At 44.4% G+C, this 7,681-nt stretch overlaps 3 non-coding genes across 3 annotated transcripts; all 3 read right to left on the bottom strand.

Annotated features, from left to right (window-relative positions):
• Positions 1 to 4,144: 4,144 nt before the first annotated feature.
• On the bottom strand, positions 4,145 to 4,264 carry LOC122805071. The gene has a single exon (XR_006365296.1). It is a non-coding gene; the product is annotated as a 5S ribosomal RNA (ribosomal RNA).
• Positions 4,265 to 4,823: 559 nt separating this feature from the next.
• LOC122805027 lies at positions 4,824 to 4,942 on the bottom strand. The gene has a single exon (XR_006365264.1). It is a non-coding gene; the product is annotated as a 5S ribosomal RNA (ribosomal RNA).
• A 557-nt stretch (positions 4,943 to 5,499) lies between these two features.
• Positions 5,500 to 5,618, bottom strand: LOC122805166. Its single transcript, XR_006365349.1, has one exon. It is a non-coding gene; the product is annotated as a 5S ribosomal RNA (ribosomal RNA).
• Between the last annotated feature and the right edge of the window lie 2,063 nt (positions 5,619 to 7,681).

Below are 7,681 nucleotides of genomic sequence, written 5' to 3'. Positions count from 1 at the left end.
CCACCGACCCTGGAAATTACCGGCCCATTAGCTTGACAAGCCTTATCTGCAAAGCCATGGAGAGGATCATAATGGACCTCATAAATAAAGACATAGGGAATTTGCAGACTTTGGATCCAACCCAGTTTGGCTTTGTCAAAGGCAGATCATGCCTTTTAAACTTGGTTGACTTTTTGAAACAGTCACCAAAGCCATTGATGAGGAAAGGCAGTCCATACAGCCTACCTCGATCTGGCTAAGGCCTTCGATACAATACCCCACTCGGGTATCATTGAAAAACTCATCAGCTTAAATGTCAACCCATACATCACAAGATGGGTTGCAAACTGGCTGAGTGACAGAACCCACAGGGTCAGAGTTGCTGGCGCCATGTCAGACTCAAAGCCTGTCACAAGTGGTGTCCCACAGGGCTCAGTCCTGGGCCCACTCTTGTTTGGCATCTACTTTTCCGAAGTACAAGCAAACACAGGAGGGTTATGGCTGACAAAGTTTGCAGATGACTGCAAACTGGGCGCCATAGTAGAAAACACATCTGATACAGATATCCTTCAGAAGGGTCTCACAGAAACGGATAACTGGTGCCAGAGCCACGGTCTAAAGTTAAATGCCAAAAAATGCATAGTCATACCCTTCGGGAAAAACAAGGTTACCCCTAGCTACCAAATAGGTGGCAATCCACTGAGCACAGAAGAAGTTATCAGGGACCTGGGGACCCAGGTTGATAGTAGTCTGTCATTCGACACTCATGTAGCTAAAGTAGTTAGGAAGACCTTCTACATTGCCCACCTTATCATGAAGGGATTCTCATCTAGATCAAGGGAGGTCATAGTCTCCCTTTACTCATCACTCATCAGACCAATGATTGAGTACAATGCCCCATTCGGAATGTATCTGACCCGACACTTGCAGCAGCTGGAGAGGCCACAAAAGTTCCTCACCAAAAGGATAAAGGGTCTCAAAAATCTGTCCTATGCTGCCCGACTGAAAGAACTCCAGCTCTATTCAGTCGCCACCGCTTGCTCAGAGGTGACCTTTGCCTAACATACAAGGCCATGTCAAACCCAGATTTGATGAATATGCTTCACCTCAAAAATCTAGATCCATCAGAGCCACAAGGGCGGAGACTTAAACCTTGACACGGCTATTAATAGGACGTGCTGGAGGGATAGATTCATCACCCAAAGACTCCCTATGCTGTGGAACAAAATCCCGGTACATGTGAGGCAGAGTACCTCGCTGGCCTTGTTCAAGAGAAATCTTGACCAATGGATGGGAGATCACAGATATACCCCAGGGATAACCTCAGTGTCACTGCTCGACAGAGGCACAGCAAAATAATGGGTATAGTTCCCCATACTAAAGGGGTGGCGTAAGCCACAAAACGATGGGCTAGGCTTGTAAATGCCCTCGGGCAGATAGCCTAGTATGAACCTATGAACCTATGAACCTATGAATAAATCTCAGAGCAACTCTGCTATTCTTAATATTTAAATAACAAAAAGGAGAAGATGATGGGTAAGGATGTGGTAGGGATAACTGCCAGGCATAATGAGTGTACCACAAAATCAAGCAGAGAAAGGTATTTTAAACTATATGCTGTTGATTACTCCTTTCAAGAACCAGAATTATTCTGTGTTAGCTTACCAGTTAAGACATCAGACAGAACACAACTTTAGAATATTAAACTGTAACTTGATTCCCTGAAAGTTTGATTGCTTGATTGATTGATTGATTGATTGGTTGATTGATTGAAGAGAGAAGATCTTCATGCTCCTACCATTTGGAAGATGGCTACTTTATTTTAAGTCATGAAGTGAGAGGCTATTGTCTACATAGATCAAAAGCACGAAATGAGCCTACCTTTGCTCACAGTGGAAGAAGTGTTTGTAACAATATCTTCCCATCACCTTTAAGAAGACTGCTTTATGCTGACATGAGAAAGGTCAAGTTATTATCTGGTGGGAAGGAAAACAAAAAAAGGACGCAACTTTCATTTTCAGTAGTGGAAGCATGAAATTATCGTCCATAAATGTATCTTCCGAGTGCTCATTTGTCAGACACAGGTCAGACAACAATCACTGCCTGCATAAAAGAACAAGAAGGTCATCTGTGCTGTTGCAGAGGGAATGTACCATGCACCCAGCCACATTAAAGTGGATGTAAATAACAGGTGAACTGCAAAGTGAGAAATCAGTGCTTAGTGCAGAGGTAAGTACAATGAGCTAATATAATCCATGACAGGATGAACAGGCTATAAGAGGCAGGCAGGAATAACACATCAAACAAAGGGCTTAGAACAACTTGGTGTCAAAGGAGCATTCATCCAAAATGAATTATTCAGATAGCCTGAAGGCAAGATCAAATGCAATATGCCACTTGGGAGTGGAAAATACAAAAATAAAAGAGTACTAAAACAAATGATTATGCAAAGGTGGTTAAAATGCAATATGTAGTAGTTTTTATTGTTTGATGAGGGCAAATGGCTAACAAGAAGGAAAAAAAGACTAAGTTCCTTAAGGGTTTTTACTATAATGTAACCATTTAGGGGAGGAGTTTTTGCAATAGAATAAAATAATGCTATGAATGTGTGAACCATGCTGAGATGATTAGGTGCAAATGTACTGGTCTACATAAACTAAAATGCCATGCAGTACATTAACAGAAAGGTGAAAGGGCTGAATTAAAAGTTACTGAGTTAATCTTCAAAACTTACCGAGTTAAACTTTGCACTTGCAGTTAATAGAACTGTAAAGCTGTCTTTGTCTAGACCTCTATCTTTTTGTATATCTCTACGAATGTAGGAATCTATTATCATTTGTCATTGGAGTAAATCACTGGGACATATCTCATCAGCACAACACACATCGGCAACATATTCCATCAAGCAATTACAACAGAGCAAATTAACCAATCACAGATACAGTATAAATAATTCCATATATAATCAAAAAAAAAATGCCTATACTACCAAATACAAAATTTTTGCCTCACACCCCGCATCTATATCACATTATTGAAAGTTTACTTAATCGATCAATAAAGGTCGAACTTTATTGATCGATTAAGTAAAACATCGAATAACGTAAAAAAAAAAACAAATAAAAAAAGAAATTAAATGGCGTATGCAGGGGGGCAAGCCCCCCTGCACCACCCACGTGGGGGGCTGCACCCCCACACCCCCTACTTAAATATACCAACTCCGAGACCGCAATACATTGAGGTAAATGGAAATCTCCCCTTACAGAGATTTTCCGTTTACTTGCACATTAAATCAAGAACAAAAACATAAAAATAGCACCTGTGATTCAACACAAGGTAACCCATCCAGATTCATCCGGGCCCGGCCCTGCTTAGCTTCCAGGACGAGGCGTGAAAAAAAGGCAAGTGAGCTGTCACAGTCAGCAGGATGCGGCTTGCTCCTTAGTGTCTTCTAGAGCACTGCTGTGCTGCACACCCCGCTGCTTTCACTTGCTTGTCCCCGATGGATTTAATTATTTATTTATTCATTCATTCATTCTTTTATTTATTTGAGGGGCTGACTGACTGAGTGACTGAGCTGCCTGCTTGCATGTGAATTCCTGGACATTCCAACTTGCCGGTTCCATTTCTTGCTGGACTCTGAAAGGCAAAGAGGACGGACCCAAATGTAAAACTGCAAAATGCAGACTCAGTAGAGTGAGCCCACCACCCATGTGGGACTTGTTCAGTGGCAAAAAGCCTACAGCACCTGGTATTCCTAGGCGGTCTCCCATCCAAGTACTAACCAGGACCGACCCTGCTTAGCATTCTCTGCGAGACGTGAAAAAAAAGAAGTGGGCTGTGAAATCCAGCTGGGTGCTTTTCTTGCTCTTTGGATTCTTCTAGTGCACTGAGTGATGCCCACCTTGCTAGTTTCACTTGCTAGTCCCCGATGGATTTAATTAATTATTTATTTATCCATTCATTCTTTTATTTATTTGAGGGGCTGACTGACTGAGTGACTGAGCTGCCTGCTTGCATGTGAATTCCTGGACATTCCAACTTGCCGGTTCCATTTCTTGCTGGACTCTGAAAGGCAAAGAGGACGGACCCAAATGTAAAACTGCAAAATGCAGACTCAGTAGAGTGAGCCCACCACCCATGTGGGACTTGTTCAGTGGCAAAAAGCCTACAGCACCTGGTATTCCCAGGCGGTCTCCCATCCAAGTACTAACCAGGCCCGACCCTGCTTAGCTTCCGAGATCAGACGAGATCGGGCGCATTCAGGGTGGTATGGCGTGTAGGCATCAACTGCTGCTGCGAAACAGCCTCTTGTCTCTGGTGTTGTCCTGGATGATATCTCTGCTGCTGTCATGTACTCTGCACCTACATAACTTCCAGGGTCAGCAAAAAATAATTAAATCAAGAACAAAAACATAAAAATAGCACCTGTGATTCAACACAAGGTAACCCATCCAGATTCATCCGGGCCCGGCCCTGCTTAGCTTCCAGGACGAGACGTGAAAAAAAGGCAAGTGAGCTGTCACAGTCAGCAGGATGCGGCTTGCTCCTTAGTGTCTTCTAGAGCACTGCTGTGCTGCACACCCCGCTGCTTTCACTTGCTTGTCCCCGATGGATTTAATTATTTATTTATTCATTCATTCATTCTTTTATTTATTTGAGGGCTGACTGACTGAGTGACTGAGCTGCCTGCTTGCATGTGAATTCCTGGACATTCCAACTTGCCGGTTCCATTTCTTGCTGGACTCTGAAAGGCAAAGAGGACGGACCCAAATGTAAAACTGCAAAATGCAGACTCAGTAGAGTGAGCCCACCACCCATGTGGGACTTGTTCAGTGGCAAAAAGCCTACAGCACCTGGTATTCCCAGGCGGTCTCCCATCCAAGTACTAACCAGGCCCGACCCTGCTTAGCTTCCGAGATCAGACGAGATCGGGCGCATTCAGGGTGGTATGGCCGTAGGCATCAACTGCTGCTGCGAAACAGCCTCTTGTCTCTGGTGTTGTCCTGGCTGATATCTCTGCTGCTGTCATGTACTCTGCACCTACATAACTTCCAGGGTCAGCAAAAAATAATTAAATCAAGAACAAAAACATAAAAATAGCACCTGTGATTCAACACAAGGTAACCCATCCAGATTCATCCGGGCCCGGCCCTGCTTAGCTTCCAGGACGAGACGTGAAAAAAAGGCAAGTGAGCTGTCACAGTCAGCAGGATGCGGCTTGCTCCTTAGTGTCTTCTAGAGCACTGCTGTGCTGCACACCCGCTGCTTTCACTTGCTTGTCCCGATGGATTTAATTATTTATTTATTCATTCATTCATTCTTTTATTTATTTGAGGGGCTGACTGACTGAGTGACTGAGCTGCCTGCTTGCATGTGAATTCCTGGACATTCCAACTTGCCGGTTCCATTTCTTGCTGGACTCTGAAAGGCAAAGAGGACGGACCCAAATGTAAAACTGCAAAATGCAGACTCAGTAGAGTGAGCCCACCACCCATGTGGGACTTGTTCAGTGGCAAAAGCCTACAGCACCTGGTATTCCCAGGCGGTCTCCCATCCAAGTACTAACCAGGCCCGACCCTGCTTAGCTTCCGAGATCAGGCGAGATCGGGCGCATTCAGGGTGGTATGGCCGTAGGCATCAACTGCTGCTGCGAAACAGCCTCTTGTCTCTGGTGTTGTCCTGGATGATATCTCTGCTGCTGTCATGTACTCTGCACCTACATAACTTCCAGGGTCAGCAAAAAATAATTAAATCAAGAACAAAAACATAAAAATAGCACCTGTGATTCAACACAAGGTAACCCATCCAGATTCATCCGGGCCCGGCCCTGCTTAGCTTCCGGGACGAGACGGGAAAAAGGCAAGTGAGCTGTCACAGTCAGCAGGATGCGGCTTGCTCCTTAGTGTCTTCTAGAGCACTGCTGTGCTGCACACCCGGCTGCTTTCACTTGCTTGTCCCGATGGATTTAATTATTTATTTATTCATTCATTCATTCTTTTATTTATTTGAGGGGCTGACTGACTGAGTGACTGAGCTGCCTGCTTGCATGTGAATTCCTGGACATTCCAACTTGCCGGTTCCATTTCTTGCTGGACTCTGAAAGGCAAAGAGGACGGACCCAAATGTAAAACTGCAAAATGCAGACTCAGTAGAGTGAGCCCACCACCCATGTGGGACTTGTTCAGTGGCAAAAAATAAAAGTATATATTACATTTCGAATGTCCAGGAATTCACATGCAAGCAGGCAGCTCAGTCACTCAGTCAGTCAGCCCCTCAAATAAATAAAAGAATGAATGAATGAATAAATAAATAATTAAATCCATCGGGGACAAGCAAGTGAAAGCAGCGGGGTGTGCAGCACAGCAGTGCTCTAGAAGACACTAAGGAGCTGACTGTGACAGCTCACTTGCCTTTTTTTCACGTCTCGTCCTGGAAGCTAAGCAGGGCCGGGCCTGGACTAGTTACAGGAAAGGTGGGGAACAAGTGCAAATGCAGGCTTTTAAGCCAGCAAGTTGAAAGAGATGGAAAAGTGCCCAGCCAATAAACTACAATTTCTGGGCCAAAACTCACTCTTCCCATGGAGGATAGTCTGCCTAGTGCTTACCACTCCCACGGATAAGCTAGAAGGCTTCCCTCCAACACAGAAAGGCTTGGGGTGGCTCAGACACTTACCAACAGTCCTAGATACAGCAAGTCTGTATCTGGACTAGACTAGTTACCGGAAAGGCAGGAAACAAGCGTAAATGCGGCTTATAAACCAGAAAGTTGAAAGAGATGGAAAAAACTGCTCAAACAGCCAATAGCTACCATTTCTGGGTCAGGGACCACTCCTCTTGTGGTAGATAGGCTACCTAATGATAGGCTACCTAATGCTTACCACTACCAGTGATAAGGCTTCCCTCTAACACAGAAAGGCTTGGGGGGCTCAGAAGCTTACAATGAGTCCTGGATACAGCAAATCTGTACCTGGACTAGACTAATAACAGGAAAGGCAGGAAACAAGTGCAAACACAGGCTTTTAAATCAGAAGGCTGAAAGAGATGGAAAACTTCCCAAACAGCCAATAAACTATAATTTCTGGGCCAAAAACCACTCCTCCTGTGGTAAATAGGTTACCAAGTGCTTACCACTCCCACTGATAAGCTAGAAGGCTTCCCGCCAACACAGAAGGGCATGGGGGGCTCAGAAGCTTACCAACAGTCCTGGATACAGCAAATCTTTACATGGGCTACACTAGTTACAGGAAAAGTGGGGACCAAATGCAAAAGTGGGTTTTTAAACAAGAAAGTAGAAAGAGATGGAAAAACTGTCCAAACGGCTAATGAACTACAATTTCTGGGCCAAAACCCACTCTTCCCGTGGTAGATAGGCTACCTAGTGCTTACCACTCCCACTGATAAGCTAGAAGGCAACGTGAAGTAGACCTGACAATACCCCACACAGTGCAACAGTTGACAGAATGATGTTCAGCTACTGCACAAAACAACACAATGTGACATTGATGGATAGTGAAACATCCTTTTCCAATTGACAATGTTTCCTTTATGAATCATTGAGATGCAAGTGACCAAGCAACAAACTCACTAACCTCAACCGTTCAAGAAATAAGCCCAACCAAAATTTCAATGTAAGCATTTTCTTCAGATGGCAAGCCATTCCAGCACAAACCCTGTGCATCCCCATCCTGTATATGACAGTT

This window comes from Protopterus annectens, chromosome 6.part0 (genome assembly GCF_019279795.1).
Source record: "Protopterus annectens isolate FY-2018-M chromosome 6.part0, PAN1.0, whole genome shotgun sequence".
Taxonomy (NCBI): Eukaryota; Metazoa; Chordata; order Ceratodontiformes; family Protopteridae; genus Protopterus; species Protopterus annectens.
Note: the sequence above shows the minus strand (reverse complement) of the source record. Positions and strands in the feature narration are given on the sequence as shown.